Here is a 17,521-nt window from a genome sequence, read left to right as displayed (position 1 = left end):
TAGGCTTCTGAATATTTATATGTAGCAACTTGGTTAAATGTTTATTAATTCTAATATATATTTATCATCTTTACTAGAATTTCAGGTATATAATAATCTATAGAAAAATATAAAATATAATTAATAATTATACCACAGTTAATTTTGCACCAAATATTTTAAAATAGTGCTATAATACTTGAAGACAATGTTTCTACATCTAAGGAAAATAACAAAATCATTAGATAAAATATCATACTTCACATAAGAAAAAAATTAGGTAGCAAGCAAACACATAGTTCATATGGAAGCAATTAAATGGAAACAGTGGTCTGAAGTCTCTGGAGATGTGTGGCATCCTTAAATGGTTTTTAAAAATTGATCACAATACCTGAGGTTTAAGGCAGCTTAACCCCACATTTCCAGCTCTTTTCCCTCTCAGTTTTCTGTTGATGCTACTCAATAACCAAAGATAAGCCTACTAGAAGAGGCTGTTGGATTCTTAGTTTATCTAAGGAGTTATCTGCTGGGAAGAGGTGGGACATGAGTCCACTGTCTCTTGGTACTGTGAAAGTGTCCAGGGTCGAAAATACAGAGAAGGTTTTCATCCCCCCAAAACACTGGTGAATAATAACAAAGGAAAGAAAAGCCTTTTGCAGAAGAAACTGTTGAGCATTTACAAGTTGATTTCCATAGTTACGTTTATCTGATTTGGATTTCCATGTTAAAAATGTATATAATGTAATTCCAATCAGGATCCCAAAGTTTGTATCAAATAAATATATAAAAATTGCCAAGAAATTTCCAGAAAAAAAATGATGGGAGACTTGCTTAAAAAGATATTAACATGTACTCTTAGCCACTATTATTGAAGTAGTATGTTTCTGAGAGAAAAAAAAATCACCAAATGAATACCCTCATAGACTGTTGGTGGAAGAAAACAGAAAACGCAGAAACAGATAATAATTTAAAAGGTATCATTTTTATGTTTAGCACGAAAAACATGAGGTCATGCCATAGTCCCCTGTAGTTTGACTACCTGGCTTCTGGTTCCCTCTTCTTTGGAGACAGTACCCAAAAATTTCCTGTGAAACAACTTTTCTCATTTTCAGTCATCTGGTTGAGAGGGACTGAATCCCATGCCCAGCCCAGGGGTAAATCCTAATTGGTTTAAATTAATCAGCTTTTACACACACACACACACACACACACACACACACACACACACACACACACACACACTCTCCACCCCAAAGAACAGATACATGACTTAGGGCCAAAAATCTATGGAGCTATTTACTTGGGTATATGGGGGGAATAAAAAACAACCAAAACTTGTTCTCCACGGAATCTTCAGAAAGGGATCCTTTCTCTTCCCTTGTGTGGTATTAGGAAGCAAGGCCTAAAACATTCACAGTCTTTGTGTGACCACAAAGGAAAAATCTGGAATTAGAATGGCACAACATACAAGACAGACTGAGGAGTGACACAGTATGAATCGTAAGGAGAAATCCAACACCAAAAAGGGCAGAACTGAGAAAAGTCAGGAAGCAAATTTGTTTTTGTTTTTGAGACAGAGTCTCACTCTATCCCCCAGGCTGGAGTGCAATAGTGCATTCTTGGCTCACTGCAACCTTCATCTCCTGGGTTCAAGAGATTCTCATGCTCAGCCTCCCATGTAGCTGGGATTACAGATGCCTGCCACCACACCCTGGTAATTTTTGTATTTTCAGTAGAGATGGAGTTTCACCATGTTGGCCAGGCTGGTCTCGAACTCCTGACCTCAGGTGATCTGCCCACCTCAGCCTCCCAGAGTGCTCGGATTACAGGTGTGAGCCACTGCGCCTGGCCAAAATTTTTAAAGTAGTATTACTTTTGCCTGTATCAAGCCTTTTTTGTTTTGTTTTTTGGAGAGACCTGTTCTTTATTTCAAAAAGACACTTGTGTCAATATTTGGTATCAAAAGAGTTGCACTATTGATTTGTCTTTCTCCCAATTGGCCCCAAAGAGACCACATCAAAGGAGTGTACATTTTAAGCCAATAAGCTGCAGGATGTACACCTAACAGACCTCATTGAAACCTTATCAGAAAATGGGGATTGGGTAGGGAAAGAAACTTTAAAAGATCAGCAAACTGCCAGCCCACACACTGTACAGGCTGTCACAGCCAGACAGGGTGGCCAGGGTGCCACAAACCCAAAGAAGCAAAGCTTCAAAATAATAAAAAACTTTAAAAGTTTTGTACATAAGCTATTCAAGATTTCTCTGATACAAAGTACAATGAGATAGCACTTTTAGAGAGAGCAGCTTCAAACCCAGAAAAGGATAATGAGATGAGTTTCATATGGCTAAATCAGTGGCAAAACATAATCTTTCAAGGAGGGAGGATAGCAATTAAGTGGTCACCGCAACATGAAGGGCACATGATCCATTCTGCAGGCAGTTGAGACGGGGCAGAGATGGGACAAAAATTTAGTTTCAGAGGTCTTACCATTTTAATTTGGTCACTTCTAATGAAAAAAAAAATAGAAATAACATTGTCCAAAGATATCTTAAAGCTGAAAACCCGAAAAGCACATTTTTGTTTTGTTTTTGTTGTTGTTTGGCTAACTCCTCCTGGAATCACCTTTCTGGTTTGGGGGGTACTTTTTACAGAGCAGTGAAGTTTCCCATAGTGGATTCTTTCCCTGGGCTCTGTTTGGCTCTCAGTAAGGCAGGCCTATACCTTTTCCTCTTCTCTATGGAAAGGGCAATATGCATTAAGCTGAAAAGTCACCTTCCAAAAGTGAAAAAGAAATAGATTGCTGCTTCAGAGCTGTGGAATTATTTGGAATGTTTTACAAATGGTTGCTATAAAACAACAAAAAAGGTATTACAAAATGTGTACATCACAACATGCTTTTAAAGGCATTATGCATTGTGCTCACATTCCCTTAAGTGTTGTTCCCAAAGGTGCACAGCCTCTAGCCCAGCTGGAATCTCTGGGAAGAGGCAGAGACAGTTTAGTGAAAAAGACACAGGGGAGGTGGGGGCAGCAAAAGGAGAAAGCAGCCTTCCAGTTAAAGATCAGCCCTCAGTTAAAGGTCAGCTTCGGGTAGGCTGGCCTCAGATGGAATCAGGGTCAGAGGGAGGAGCAGCAGCAGGGTGAGACTGGGGTGCTCTACATCTCATTCAGGTCAAGCAGAGTCTGGTCCAGCATCCTTTGTACAGAGTGCTCCTCTTTGGTACATTTTCAGTTTATCTTCCAAGTCATCAGTTGTCTTTTCCAGCTTGGCTACCGATCTCTCAGCAAACTCAGCACAGGTCTCTGCCTCCTTGAGTTTATCAGTAAGAATCTTGATCTCTTCCACGTTTGTCTTCTTTTTGAGAGTACTTTTCTTCAGCATCACTCAGACACTTCAGGTTATGGTCCATCAGTCTCATCTGCTCATCCATCTCTCGGCAATGGGACACTGCCAGCTCAGCTCGTTCCTCTGTGAGTTCCAAGTCTCCTTCAATGATCACCAACTTACGAGCCACCTCTTCATACTTCCTATCTGCCTATTCTGCAGTGTGTTTAGCTTCTTTGAGTTGGATTTCCTGGAATTCCATCTTTTAAGGTCCAGTTTTCAATAACCTTCATATCTCTCTCACTCTGATCAGTAGCTTTTTCCGCTTCTTCCGGCTTTTGCAGGGCAGTGGCCACGTGCTCCTGAGCACAGTCCACCTCCTCTTCAACCGGCTGGATCCTGTGGTTCAAGGAGGCCACCTCAGCCTCAGCCTGTTCCCGGGCGCGCATTTCTCCCTCAGCTTCTCGCTGGAGGTGCTCAGCTCTCTCCTCTGCATCATCTGCCTGCTGCTGCAGAACCTGGATCTTGTGCTTCAATGCCTCAATAGTGGTGATCCCAGCCATGGTGCCCACCCAGCTACTGCTCACACTCCAGATCCTGCCTCCTCTGCTCAGCGTTGCAGCTGCTTCTCACCAGTGTATCAAGTCTTGCCTTGAGCCAGTACTACCTTTGGAATTTTGTTGAGATTTAAGTCACAAGAAGCTGAAAAAGTCCTAAATAGAACAGTTTAGTAGTGCTAGAATATCTCATACATCTGGGGGGGATGTGCACACAGTATATACAAAAACATATTCCAAATGAATTAAAAGCCAAAGGCAAAATATAAAAGATTAAAAGAAAACAGTATAATCTTCTAGGCACTGTGGCTCATGCCTGTAATCCAAGCACTTTGGGAGGCTGAGGCGGGGGGATCTCTTGAGCCTAGTCTGAGCAACCCGTCTCTACAAAAAATACAAAAATACACACACACACACACACACACACACACACACACAAAATCAGCCATGCATTGTGGCACACACCTGTAGTACCAGCTACTTTGGAGGCTGAGGCGGGAAGATCACCTGAGCCCAGGAAGTTGAGGCTGCAGTGAGCCATGATCACACCACTGCACTCTAGCCTGGGCAACAGAGTGAGACCATGGCTTAAAAAATAAATAAATAAATAAATAACAAAAGAAAACAGTATAACCTAGAAGACAGAGAAAGCTTTCCACAAAAGAGAAAAACCCAAAAACCACCAAAGAAACATATTGACTGTATAAAATAAAAATTTCTACACAGGAAAAAAATAAAAGCAACAAAACTACAGAAAATATATGAAGCTAGAATAATTAACTGCAAAACATATGGCAGACAAAAGATTAATAGTCCTAAGAAGGTATTCTTTAGGAAAACAAACAGCTCACTAGAAAAAAATGGAAAAAGGACGTGAACAAATGATTCATAAACCATAAATGTAAATTACCAATAAAATGTATAATAAGAAGCTCAAACTTAATAGTGGTTATAAAAAGGCAAATTAAATCAAGATGCCATTGGTCAGATGGAAAGAAAGAAAATGACCCAAGCCATAGTTAACAGTTTTATGCCAATGTCAATTTCCTGGTTTGATATAATATGTATTTATATTTATATTTGTATTTATTTATATTTTTTTGAGATGGAGTCTCACTCTATCAGCAAGGCTGGAGTACCGTGGTGCGATCTTGGCTCACTGTAACCTCTGCCTCTCGGGTTCAAGCGATTCTCCTGCCTCAGCCTCCTGAGTAGCTGGGATTAGAGGCACACACCACCACACCCAGCTAATTTTTGTATTTTTAGTAGATGGAGTTTCACCATGTTGGCTAGGCTGGTCTTGAACTCCTCCTGACCTCAAGTGATCCACACACATCAGCCTCCCAAAGTGCTGGGATTACAGGTGTCAGCCACTGTGCCTGGTCTGATATTGTACTATATTTACATAAGATATTACCATTAAAGGAAACTGGATGAACTGTACATGGGACCCTAGGTACTATTTTTGCAATTTCCTGTGAGTCTATAATTATTTCAAAAAAAAAAAAAAAAAAAAAAGGCTGGCTGCAGTGGCTCGCGTCTATAATCCCAGCACTTTGGGAGCCGAGCGGCAGGTGGATTACCTGAAGGTCAGGAATTAAAGACCAGCCTGGCCAACATGGTGAAACCCCATTTCTACTAAAAATATAAAAAATTAGCTGGGTATGGTGGCGGGCACCTGTAATCCCAGCTACTCGGGAGGCTGAGGCAGGAGAATCTCTTGAAACTGGGAGGTGGAAGTTGCAGTGAGCCGAGACCGCGCCATTGCACTCCAGCCTGGGCAACAACAGTGAAAATTAATCTCCAAACAACAACAATAACAAAAAATGGATTGATAAAATCCATTGCTGACAAGGTTATGGGCAAATAGGCACTCTTACAGACTGTTGCGAGGACAGAAAACTGCTGCCTTTTCCCACATTACTCAATTCTGCCTTAGGAAAGTAATATGGAAATATCCATTAAAACTAAATATATTTGGGACCACTGATGCAACAATCCCACTTGAATCTGTCCTATAAAACCAAGGCCAAAGGACTTAAGGACAAATGTGCAAGGATTTACTCCATCATTGAAAGCATCAAAGCACCGAAAAATGACCTCAAACTCCATTAAGAAGAGAATGTTGACTATGATAATAAAGTAACCAACAGGATAGAAATCAACAACAGCCATGTTGGCAGCTAAAAGAGTGCTAAGTTCCAGGAAGCATTTTGTTTAGTCCTCACAACAATCTATGAGGTGAGCAAAATTATTACACCGTTTTTACAAATGAAGAAACTATAGGTTTTCAATAAGCTGTTCAAGATCATATTATCAATAAATGGTGAAGTCAAGATTCCAGTAACAAGAAGGAAAAGAGAAACAGAACTAGAAAGAGATTACTTTAAAAAGGACATAAAACCGAGAGAAGGACTGTGTGGTAGATAGAGCTCCCTCTCCCCTCTCCCCTCCCCCCTCTCCCCTCTCCCCTCTCCCTTCTCCCCTCTTTCCACGGTCTCCCTCTGATGCCGAGCCGAAGCTGGACGGTACTGCTGCCATCTCAGCTCACTGCAACCTCCCTGCCCGATTCTCCTGCCTCAGCCTGCCGAGTGCCTGCGATTGCAGGCGTGCGCCGCCACGCCTGACTGGTTTTCGTATTTTTTTGGTGGAGACGGGGTTTCGATGTGTCGGCTGGGCTGGTCTCCAGCTCCTAACCGCGAGTGATCCGCCAGCCTCGGCCTCCCGAGGTGCCGGGATTGCAGACGGAGTCTCGTTAACTCAGTGCTCAATGGCGCCCAGGCTGGAGTGCAGTGGCGTGATCTCGGCTCGCTACAACCACCTCCCAGCCGCCTGCCTTGGCCTCCCTAAGTGCCGAGATTGCAGCCTTTGCCTGGCAGCCACCCCATCTGGGAAGTGAGGAGCGTCTCCGCCTGACTGCCCATCGTCTGGGATGTGAGGAGCCCCTCTGCCTGGCTGCCCAGTCTGGAAAGTGAGGAGCGTCTCTGCCCGGCCGCCATCCCATCTAGGAAGTGAGGAGCGCCTCTTCCCGGCCGCCATCACATCTGGGAAGTGAGGAGCGTCTCTGCCCGGCCGCCCATCGTCTGAGATGTGGGGAGCACCTCTGCCCTGCCGCCCCGTCCGGGATGTGAGGAGTGTCTCTGCCCGGCCGCCCTGTCTGAGAAGTGAGGAGACCCTCTGCCTGGCAACCGCCCCGTCTGAGAAGTGAGGAGCCCCTCCGCCCGGCAGCCACCCCGTCTGAGAAGTGAGGAGCGTCCTCCCTCCTCGTCTGGGAGGGAGGTGGGGGGGTCAGCCCCCCGCCCGGCCAGCCGCCCCGTCCGGGAGGTGAGGGGCACCTCTGCCCGGCCGCCCCTACCGGGAAGTGAGGAGCCCCTCTGCCCGGCCAGCCGCCTCGTCCGGGAGGGAGGTGGGGGGGTTAGCCCCCCGCCTGGCCAGCCGCCCCGTCCGGGAGGCAAGGGGTGCCTCTGCCCGGCCGCCCCTACTGGGAAGTGAGGAGCCCCTCTGCCCGGCCAGCCGCCCCGTCCGGGAGGGAGGTGGGGGGGTCAGCCCCCTTCCCGGCCAGCCGCCCCATCCGGGAGGGAGGTGGGGGGGTCAGCCCCCCGCCCGGCCAGCCGCCCCGTCCGGGAGGGAGGTGGGGGGATCAGCCCCCCGCCTGGCCAGCCGCCCCGTCCGGGAGGGAGGTGGGGGGATCAGCCCCCTGCCCGGCCAGCCGCCCTGTCCAGGAGGTGGGGGGGGCGCCTCTGCCCGGCCGCCCCTACTGGGAAGTGAGGAGCCCCTCTGCCCGGCCAGCCGCTCTGTCTGGGAGGGAGGTGGGGGGGTCAGCCCCCGGCCCGGCCAGCCGCCCCGTCCGGGAGGGAGGTGGGTGGGTTAGCCCCCCGCCTGGCCAGCCGCCCCATCCGGGAGGTGAGGGGCGCCTCTGCCCGGCCGCCCCTTCTGGGAAGTGAGGAGCCCCTCTGCCCAGCCAGCCGCCCCGTCCGGGAGGGAGGTGGGGGGGTCAGCCCCCCGCCCGGCCAGCCGCCCCGTCCGGGAGGGAGGTGGGGGGTCAGCCCCCCGCCCGGCCAGCCGCCCCGTCCGGGAGGGAGGTGGGGGGGTCAGCCCCCGCCCGGCCAGCCGCCCCGTCCGGGAGGGAGGTGGGGGGGTCAGCCCCCCGCCCGGCCAGCCGCCCCGTCCGGGAGGGAGGTGGGGGGGTCAGCCCCCCGCCCGGCCAGCCGCCCCGTCCGGGAGGGAGGTGGGGGGGTCAGCCCCCCGCCCGGCCAGCCGCCCCGTCCGGGAGGGAGGTGGGGGGATCAGCCCCCCGCCCGGCCAGCCGCCCTGTCCGGGAGGTGAGGGGCGCCTCTGCCCGGCCGCCCCTACCGGGAAGTGAGGAGCCCCTCTGCCCAGCCAGCCGCCCCCTCCGGGAGGGAGGTGGGGGGGGTCAGCCCCCCACCGGGCCAGCCGCCCCGTCGGGGAAGTGAGGGGCGCCTCTGCCCGGCCGCCCCTACTGGGAAGTGAGGAGCCCCTCTGCCCGGCCAGCCGCCCTGTCCGGGAGGGAGGTGGGGGGTCAGCCCCCCGCCCGGCCAGCCGCCCCGTCCGGGAGGGAGGTGGGGGGGGTCAGCCCCCCGCCCGGCCAGCCGCCCCGTCCGGGAGGTGAGGGGCGCTTCTGCCCGGCCGCCCCTACTGGGAAGTGAGGAGCTCCTCTGCCCGGCCACCACCCCATCTGGGAGGTGTACTCAACAGCTCATTGAGAACGGGCCATGAAGACAATGGCGGTTTTGTGGAATAGAAAGGGGGGGAAGGTGGGGAAAAGACTGAGAAATCGGATGGTTGCTGTGTCTGTGTAGAAAGAGGTTGACATGGGAGACTTTTCATTTTGTTCTGTACTAAGAAAAATTCTTCTGCCTTGGGATCCTGTTGATCTGTGACCTTACCCCCAACCCTGTGCTCTCTGAAACATGTGCTGTATCCACTCAGGGTTGAATGGATTAAGGGCGGTGCAAGATGTGCTTTGTTAAACAGATGCTTGAAGGCAGCATGTTCGTTAAGAGTCATCACCACTCCTTAATCTCAAGTACCCAGGGACACAAACACTGCGGAAGGCCACAGGGTCCTCTGCCTAGGAAAACCAGAGAACTTTGTTCACTTGTTTATCTGCTGACCTTCCCTCCACTATTGTCCTGTGACCCTGCCAAATCCCCCTCTGCAAGAAACACCCAAGAATGATCAATAAAAAAGAAAAAAAAAAAAAAAAGGACATAAAACCAAGAAAAAAACATTTTCAATAAGCTACCTGGTAAATTTACCCCAATTAATGGTATTCAGTTCCAATATTAAGTACCCACTCTGTTTAGGGCAGTAAACTAGGATTAGTGGATCCACAGAGGGAAGCTTTCTTAGCTCAGAATCTAATAGAGAAGATAGGCAAGGGAGTAAACAGCCACACCACACTGTGACCAGTGCTATTAATATAAACACAGGTCCACAGTCCCTGATCTAAAACACTTAGGCCAAATGTTTCAGACATAAGAATTTTTTGGATTTTAAAAAGGTAACATGATATGCCATAAATGATATGACACTGCCATGGAGATTAGGGACAGCATCCCATAACCAAACACAATGAAACGTATGAATACTCACACTAAGATGGATAAATAAAGATTATATACAGTCTCATGTCAGTTCAAGAGAACTGTTGTTGTCAAGTGAGTTTGGTGCTAAATGTATGAGGAAACTTAGTTTTTCAACCACTGAGGATACTGTAATTATGGGTAAGAGACTGTAAAGTGTGTACATAAAGTGCTTTAAGTCAGAGAGAAAAAAAATCAGTCTAGTCTGGCTTAGTACTTAGAAGAGTAACAACAACAAATAACAACAAAACAGTCATTAAAGTGAAACCTATAAAATGAAAGTAAATGGCACACACATCTGGTGAAAAGATGTGGTAAGAATAACTACAAACTGTCGGCTGGGCGCAGTGGCTCACGCCTGTAATCCCAGCACTTTGGGAGGCCAAGGCAGGCGGATCATGAGGTCAGGAGATCGAGACCATCCTGGCTAACACGGTGAAACCCTGACTCTACTAAAAATACCAAAAATTAGCCGGGCGTGATGGCGGGCGCCTGTTGTCCCAGCTACTTGGGAGGCTGAGGCAGGAGAATGGCATGAACCCAGGAGGCGGAGGTTGCAGTGAGCCAAAATCGCGCCACTGCACTCCAGCCTGGGCGACAGAGCGAGACTCCATCTCAAAAAATAAAAAAAAAAGAATAACTACAAACTGCCATAATATTTTCCTTGCAAATCTGGATATAATTTTCTTTGAAGGAAACAAAATTTTGAAAAACCTACAAGATATACAGGACACAGTACCATTTAAAACAAAATTTAGGCATGATCTCAGGAAAATACAAAAAGTCAAAGAATCCGGGCAGTTTATTTTTATGAATAATAAAGCAATAGCAGAGAAGCAAAACAGGACACACTACCCATGATGGCTGGAATATATCTTCATGGGAAGGTAGAGCTCCAGAATTCTATAATTAAATAAAAATGAACGACTTGAAGAAATAAGACATCATCTGCATGGGTGATAAAACCATAGTACTGAGATCAATACCAACTTAAAAGTTCAAGTAAATTCAGTAGGGTAAGTACTAACACCCGAAGCAGCTGTAGTAAGAACCACCTTAAAGATTATGTAACTATCACACAACAAGTCAGCTTCTAATTTTTCTTGTCCATGCTCAAGAGATTGGGGTTGAAGAGGTAGGGGTTCTGTCAAGGAAAGGAACAAGTGCAGTGCTATAATTTTATGCGGTAAGCATGTAGGCAAACATACTAATATGTTTTGTACATAAGGCCCAAAGAACTAAAGTGACTTTGATCATATTGCCAATGGCCCTTTTTAGTTCTCTCTGTAATAAAAGCTAGCAGTAGCTAGTAGGGCTAAGAGAGCAGAAGTCAATCATTGTACTGCTTAGATGAAGCAAATATAGCAATTAATGAAAGGAGTCATCACTGCATGGTAAAGAGCCAGGTTTAATGATTCATACCAATCTGAATACAGACCTGACTGTAGCCTGGGCAAGTCATTTTAAACACCCTTAATTTACTCATCTGCAAAATAGAGGTAATACTGCCTACTGTGTAACTCGATTGTACAGATCACAGATAATGTACATACCAAGTATATGTCACAGAGTCAAGATTCAGTAACTACAGCAGTTACTTTACCAATTTACTATCCTACCCTAGTCTGGCAGTGTTCCAGTGTTCCCCATCTCAAGTGATAGGAATCTCACCCTCACATACAACTATTCTCCACTCTGAAGCCAGAGTAACCTTTTAAATATAAATATGATCATACTACCTCCTGTCCAGCTTAAAATTCATCCATATTATAATGTTCTTAGTATAAAGTACAAAATTAACAAAATAATCTGACCTTGACCAAAATAATCTGACCTTGACCATTCTGCTACACACCCTCTCTGCCAGCCTACTCTACCTTTCTTTTCATTTGGTAATTTAAAATTCTTCTGACTACTTGGCCCAACACTTCTGCTTGCAATGATAACCCTCACCTCCTTTTCTCCTAGCAACCTCGAATTCAACTTTTCAGATTTTAGCCTTAATGTCTCTTGCTAAAATAAGCCAATTCTATGTTCTGTAAATCCTATACTTCTCTGAAACACATATTTATAGCTACATATACTGAAAGGAAAAAATCTGACTCAATTGTGAGCCAGCCAGACTCAGTGATGAGTGATTTTAATGTCTCTGAAAAGTAGAATCTTTCTTCTCTTCTACAATTCAACCCAAAATATCCAGCTCTAAGGCCTGTGAGCAGTCATCTTGCAATTATGATGGATGAGCCTACTGAGAATGGAACAAAATTGAAGGAAGCAGAGCTGAGATACTGATGAAACTGACTGGAGAACTTGGATAAAGTTTTGCCTGTTTTTTTCACTTGCATTAAATGATGAGTTTCCTTCAATGTTTAAGCCAGTTTACATCGTGTTTCCTGTCATTTACAGCTGGAAGTATCTTAATAGATACAAAGCACCTACATAAAAGCAATCAAATTTACAGAGATAGGAAAGGGAAAAGAAGAACAATACAGGAGAATATTCACAGGTAAACCACTCTCTTCTGTTAACGAGAAAAGATTACCCTTATGCATCAATAATGTATATTACATGATAATGTAAGAGGCAAGATGCTACCCAAATCTGTACAGACTAACCCCAAGTACTCAGATACTCAGAAACATCTAAATTTTTCCTAAATCTTGGCTGGGTGCGGTGGCTCACACCTGTAATCCCAGCACTTTGGAAGACCAAGGTGAGCTGATCACTTGAATCCAAGAGGCGGAGGCTTCAGTGAGCCACTGCACTCCAGCCTGTGCGACAAAGCGAGCCTCCATCTCAAAAAAAAAAGAAGTTAATATTTTCCTAAATCTTAAGCGTCAAGGATAAAGAAAGAATCAAACCAGGTTCCAGGCGTTAAAAGCCAAAGTGGCAGCTTGAATTAGTGTTTCTATTTCATCATTCACACCATCGTATGACCTTGCAGTACATTACAGTAAGTGAAATATATTTCCCTGCCACAATGATGTTGGTCTTGGCCACAAGGCTTGATTTGATCAATGAAATAAGAGACATGACGGAAGCAGAGGCTAAAATTTGCTTGTTTGGCTGACTCCTGTGATTGCCATGAGAGCCAGATTCCAGCAGAAGGAGAGAACAATCCACAGCCTACAACAAAGTCTAGCTAACAATAACTAAGCCCCAGTTAACCTAAAGACATGAGGAAGAAAAAAAGTATTTGTTGTTATAAGCCACTGAAATTTTAAGATTATGCAGCAAAATATTGACCAATAAAACAAGCACTATATAATGAAGGAAACATTTGCTTTCTTAGCAATACTCACTGCCAAAAGACAGCAAAAAAAGTTCTTAAGAGTATGAATGAAAAATTTTATATCTAGCCTAGATGGCATTCAAACAAAGAGGCAATAGAAAACATTCTTGGCTTGGTGTGGTGGCTCACGCCTGTAATCCCAACACTTTGGGAGGCCGAGGTTGGCGGATCACCTGAGGTCTGATGTTCGAGGCCAGCCTGGCCAACATGGTGAAACCCAGTCTCTACTAAAAATACAAAAATTAGCCAAGCATGGTGGTAGGCGCCTGTAATCCCAGCTATTTGGGAGGCTAAGGCATGAGAATTGCTTGAACCCGGGAGACGGAGGTTGCAGTGAGCCAAGATTGCACTGCACTCCAGCCTGGTTGGCAGGGCAAGACTCTGTCTCAAAAAAAAAAAAAAAAAAAAAAAAAAAAAATTCTTAAGCCCGCAAGAACTCAGGGAAAAGATCATCCATAAATGTAAAAATTCTAGCTGATGATGAAATCCAGCCAAAAAGAAATGCACCAAAGTAAACAAGGAATGGAGAAACTATTTTTTGGAAAAAAGTGGAATACATTTGCAGTTAGGTAACATATAAGAAACGTAAATGTTTTCTACTTTTTTCAACTTTCATTTTTAAAATGACAATACACTTTCAGAATTTTTCTATTTTGTTTTTCCTCAACTTCAGAGATCATTTAGGAATTAATATTACCTCACAGTGAAGAAACTAAAGCCTAGTAACTTTCTTGGTCTCTTCAATTAAATGCAATAAACAATAGTTATTCCTTCTTAAAAGTTTTTCAGGATATGTTCTTCAGTGTACATTTTTTTCACTGATTAATTTAATTTGGGTAGGGGGTTATCAGGCATCATTTCTACAAGAAATATTGAAGTAAATAGTCCGGAAATATACAAATAAACTATTAAAACAAGGAAACTTCTGAAAGACAATAGAGCTCTTTTTGAAAATCACTTTGTCACAGGGCATGCTATTAAAAACAAAACAAAAACTAGAACAGCAGGTAAGAGGGGAAATTGCATATAGATGGAAATGAAAGACTTTCACTTAAAAAGACACACTGAATAGCAAGGTACTTGTTCACCAAGTACAACATGATATACTGACAGAGAGTGAGAACCCCAGATGCCCACAAATACAAAGAAGGGGATGCCTATACATAACATTCAAAGATCAAGAGACAAGCCAAAGATGAAGCTGAGAAAACTAGTGGTTTTAGAATGAGTATATTTAGATCATATCACCAAAACTTTTAATCATTTAAGTTACATGGTAATGATTTTTAGGGGAAAAATTAGCTCTTCACTTAAAAAACATTAATATAAAAGCATTTTCAGCATTTTGATGGTAACTTGAAAGTCTGCTACATCAAAGTATATTTTCAAATAGAATTTCAAAGGCTTTGCAAACCTATGATAGAATGGCTCACCTGTTAAAATTTATCTTTCATTTAGAGTATATTTGACCAAGGACTTACTATACCTCAAATCCTGTTTAAAAATCCATGCTGGGCCACGCAGTGGCTCACGCCTGTAATTCCAGCACTTTGGGAGGCCGAGACAGGTGGATCACTTGATGTCAGGAGATCGAGATCAGCCTGGCCAAAATGGCGAAACCCCGTCTCTACTAAAAATACAAAAAACTTAGCTGGGTATGGTGGCGGGCACCTGTAATCCCAGCTACTCGGGAGGCTGAGGCAGGAGAACTGCTTGAACCTGGGAGGCAGAGGTTGCAGTAAGCCGAGATCATGCCACTGTACTCCAGCCTGGGCGACTGAGTGAGAGCTCATCTCAAAAAAAGAGAAACCCATGCTAAAGACTTCTCCAAATGCTGTTCTTGGAGGAATTAAATTGCTACTTACCCTAAAGCAATAAATGACTATAGCAGAAATAATCCAAAGAATAAGAATCCATGAGGTCATGCTGATAAGAATAAATGAACAAATCAACGAGTGGGGGAGAATTCGTCCCAGTAAAATTCCAACAAAAAATATATATATATACCAAGATTGACAGAATTAGAAAATCACCATATGCGGCAACAGTGATAGGAAGTTTCAGGTAAGATTAGTGGATGCTGTGGTAGACAGACCTAAAAAGGCTTCCAGTAATCCCTGCTTTGTGTACTCATAGCCCTACATAATTCCTTCCCCTGTAGTGTGGGTAGGGCCTGTAATCAGCTTCTAATAATCAAAAAAGAACAAAGGTAAAGGGTCTCACATAAGTGACTATTTCACATATGACTGCAGTGTCCTCGCTTGGTGACTCTTCCTTGCTGGCTTTGAGGAAGCATGTGGCCATGCTAGGGAAGGCCACAGAACTCAGGACAGCCTCTAGCCAAATGCCAGCTAAGAATCCAGACCCTCAATCTGATAACCCACAAGGATTGAATCTTTCCAACAACCACATGAACTCGGAAGCTGATCATTCCCCAATCAAGTCTTCAGGTAAAAACTCAGCCCTTACCAACGCTCTGCTGCATTGCCGAGGATCAGGTAAAGCCGTGCTCAGACTCCTGACACATAGAAACTGAGATAATAAATGCACTGTTTTAAGCTGCTAAATCTGTGATAATATTGTTAAGCAGCAATAGATTAACAACAAAATGCTAAAATTAGTGGGCAAAGGTACAATGAGAAACAAGATGTTTACAGAGTCTCAGAGTATCTTCACCCCAAAATACTTATTAATTACAAAGGGGAAAAATGGTATCTTTACAGTGAAGAAACAGTAGACATTGCATAAACCAAGTAATCACAGTTACCATCACTAATACTGTGGTACACTGAAATCATGGAATCCAGATATATTATGGTAAAAATGTCCTATCAATCCTGTGACACTCCTGCCAAAACTGCACAACTTAAATCTAATCATAATTAAACACCAGAAATAAAAATTGAGAAACAATCTGCAAAACAGCTGGCCTGCACTCAAAAAATGTCTAGTCATGAAAGATAAAGACTGAAGTACAATTCCAGATTAAAGAAGAGTAAAGATACATGAAAACTAAATGCAAATACAACATGTGATCCTGGATTAGGATATCAGTGGGAGAATTATCAAATCTGGATAAAGTCTGATTAGATAATATTGTGCCAATGTAGATTTCCTATTAACTATTTTACCCTGTAGTTAGATAAAAGAATGTACTTGCCTTTAGAAAATATATTCTGAAGTTTGCTTGCTTGACTGACTGATTTATTTATTTATTTGAGACAGGGTCTTGCTCTGTCCCCCAGGCTAGAGTGCAGTGGTGCAATCATAGCTCACTGCAGCCTTGAACTCCTGGGCTCAAATTTAATTCTCCTGCCTCCGCCTCTAGAGTAGTTGGGACTACAAGTGTGCACCACGATACCTGGCTAATTATTTTATTTTATTATTGTATAGGGACGGGCTCACTTTGTTGCCCAGGTTGGTCTTGAACTCCTGCACTCAAGCAATCCTCCCACCTCAGCTCCCGAAGTGCTCAGATTATAGGTGTGAACCACTGCATCCAGCCTACTCTGAAGTATTTAAAAGTGAATGGGGCATTATGTCTACAATTTATTCTCAGACATCTCAGAAACACAAATTAGATAGATGTTAACATCTGGAGAATCCAGATAAAGTTTATATAAAAATTCTTTGTACTACCTTTGCAACTTTTCTAAGTCTGCAATATACCATATAAAGTTAAATAAATGTATATGATTTTTTAAAAAGTAAGTGTATGAGAAAAGTCTATACAACAATTTGGACCAATGAAAAGAAAGAAGTACTGATCAATGCTACAAACATGATGGAGTTTGGAGTTTATGATTACATATTATATGATTCCATTTATATGAATGTCCAGATATGGCCAAACTACAGAGACAGAAAGTAGATTACAGGCTGTCAGGAGGAGCCAGCATTACCCGTATCCAGTAGGAGAGATCTCACTGGAGTGATGAAAATATTCTAAAACTGGATTATGGTGATAATAGCACAACTCAGTAAATTTACTTAAAACCATTGAACTGTGCACTGAAAATGGGTGGAGTTTCTGGCCTGGTGTGGTGACTGGCCCAAAATCCTAACACTTTGGGAGGCTGAGGTGGGAGGATCGCTTGAGCCCGGAAATTTGAGACCAGCCTGGGAAACATATGGAGAACTTGTCTCTACAAAAAAATGTAAAAATTAAGAAATCAGGCCGGGCGCGGCAGCTCATGCCTGTAATCCTAGCACATTGGGAGGCCTAGGTGGGCGGATCACCTGAGGTCAGGAGTTCGAGACCAGCCTGACCAACATGGAGAAATCCCATGGAGAAACCCCGTCTCTACTAAAAACACAAAATTAGCCGGGCATGGAGGCGCATGCCCGTAATCCCAGCTACTCAGGAGGCTGAGGCAGGAGAACAGCTTGAACCCAGGAGATGGAGGTTGCAGTGAGCCAAGATCGCACCACTGCACTCCAGTCTGGGCAACAAGAGCAAGACTCCGTCTCAAAAAGAAAAAATCAAAAAAATAAATAAATAAATAGCCAGGTGTGGTGGTGTGTTCCCATAGTCCCAACTACTCCAGAAGCTGAGATAAGAGGATCGCTTGTGCCCAGGAGTTCAAGGCTGCAGTGAGCTATGACTGTACCACTGCACTCCAGCCTGGGTGACAGAGCAAGACCCTGTCAGGAAAGAAAGAAAAAGGGGAAAGGGAAAGGAAAGGAGGGAAAAAAAAAAAAAAAAAGAAAATGAGGTGGAATTTGGAGTTTATGGCATGTAAACTACACCTCAATAAA

The 17,521-nt window shown here is 44.4% G+C and overlaps 1 protein-coding gene and 1 pseudogene across 1 annotated transcript in view; both read right to left on the bottom strand.

The window, feature by feature from the left end:
* ASXL2 (ASXL transcriptional regulator 2) overlaps positions 1 to 17,521 on the bottom strand; it is a 154,648-nt gene that overhangs the window by 76,785 nt on the left and 60,342 nt on the right. The gene's annotated exons all lie outside the window — the stretch shown is intronic.
* Positions 2,836 to 5,921, bottom strand: LOC103783058 (tropomyosin alpha-3 chain-like; annotated as a pseudogene).

The sequence above is a fragment of the Pan paniscus genome, chromosome 12, assembly GCF_029289425.2.
Source record: "Pan paniscus chromosome 12, NHGRI_mPanPan1-v2.0_pri, whole genome shotgun sequence".
Lineage (NCBI taxonomy): Eukaryota > Metazoa > Chordata > Mammalia > Primates > Hominidae > Pan > Pan paniscus.
This window is presented reverse-complemented; position numbering and strand designations above follow the sequence as displayed.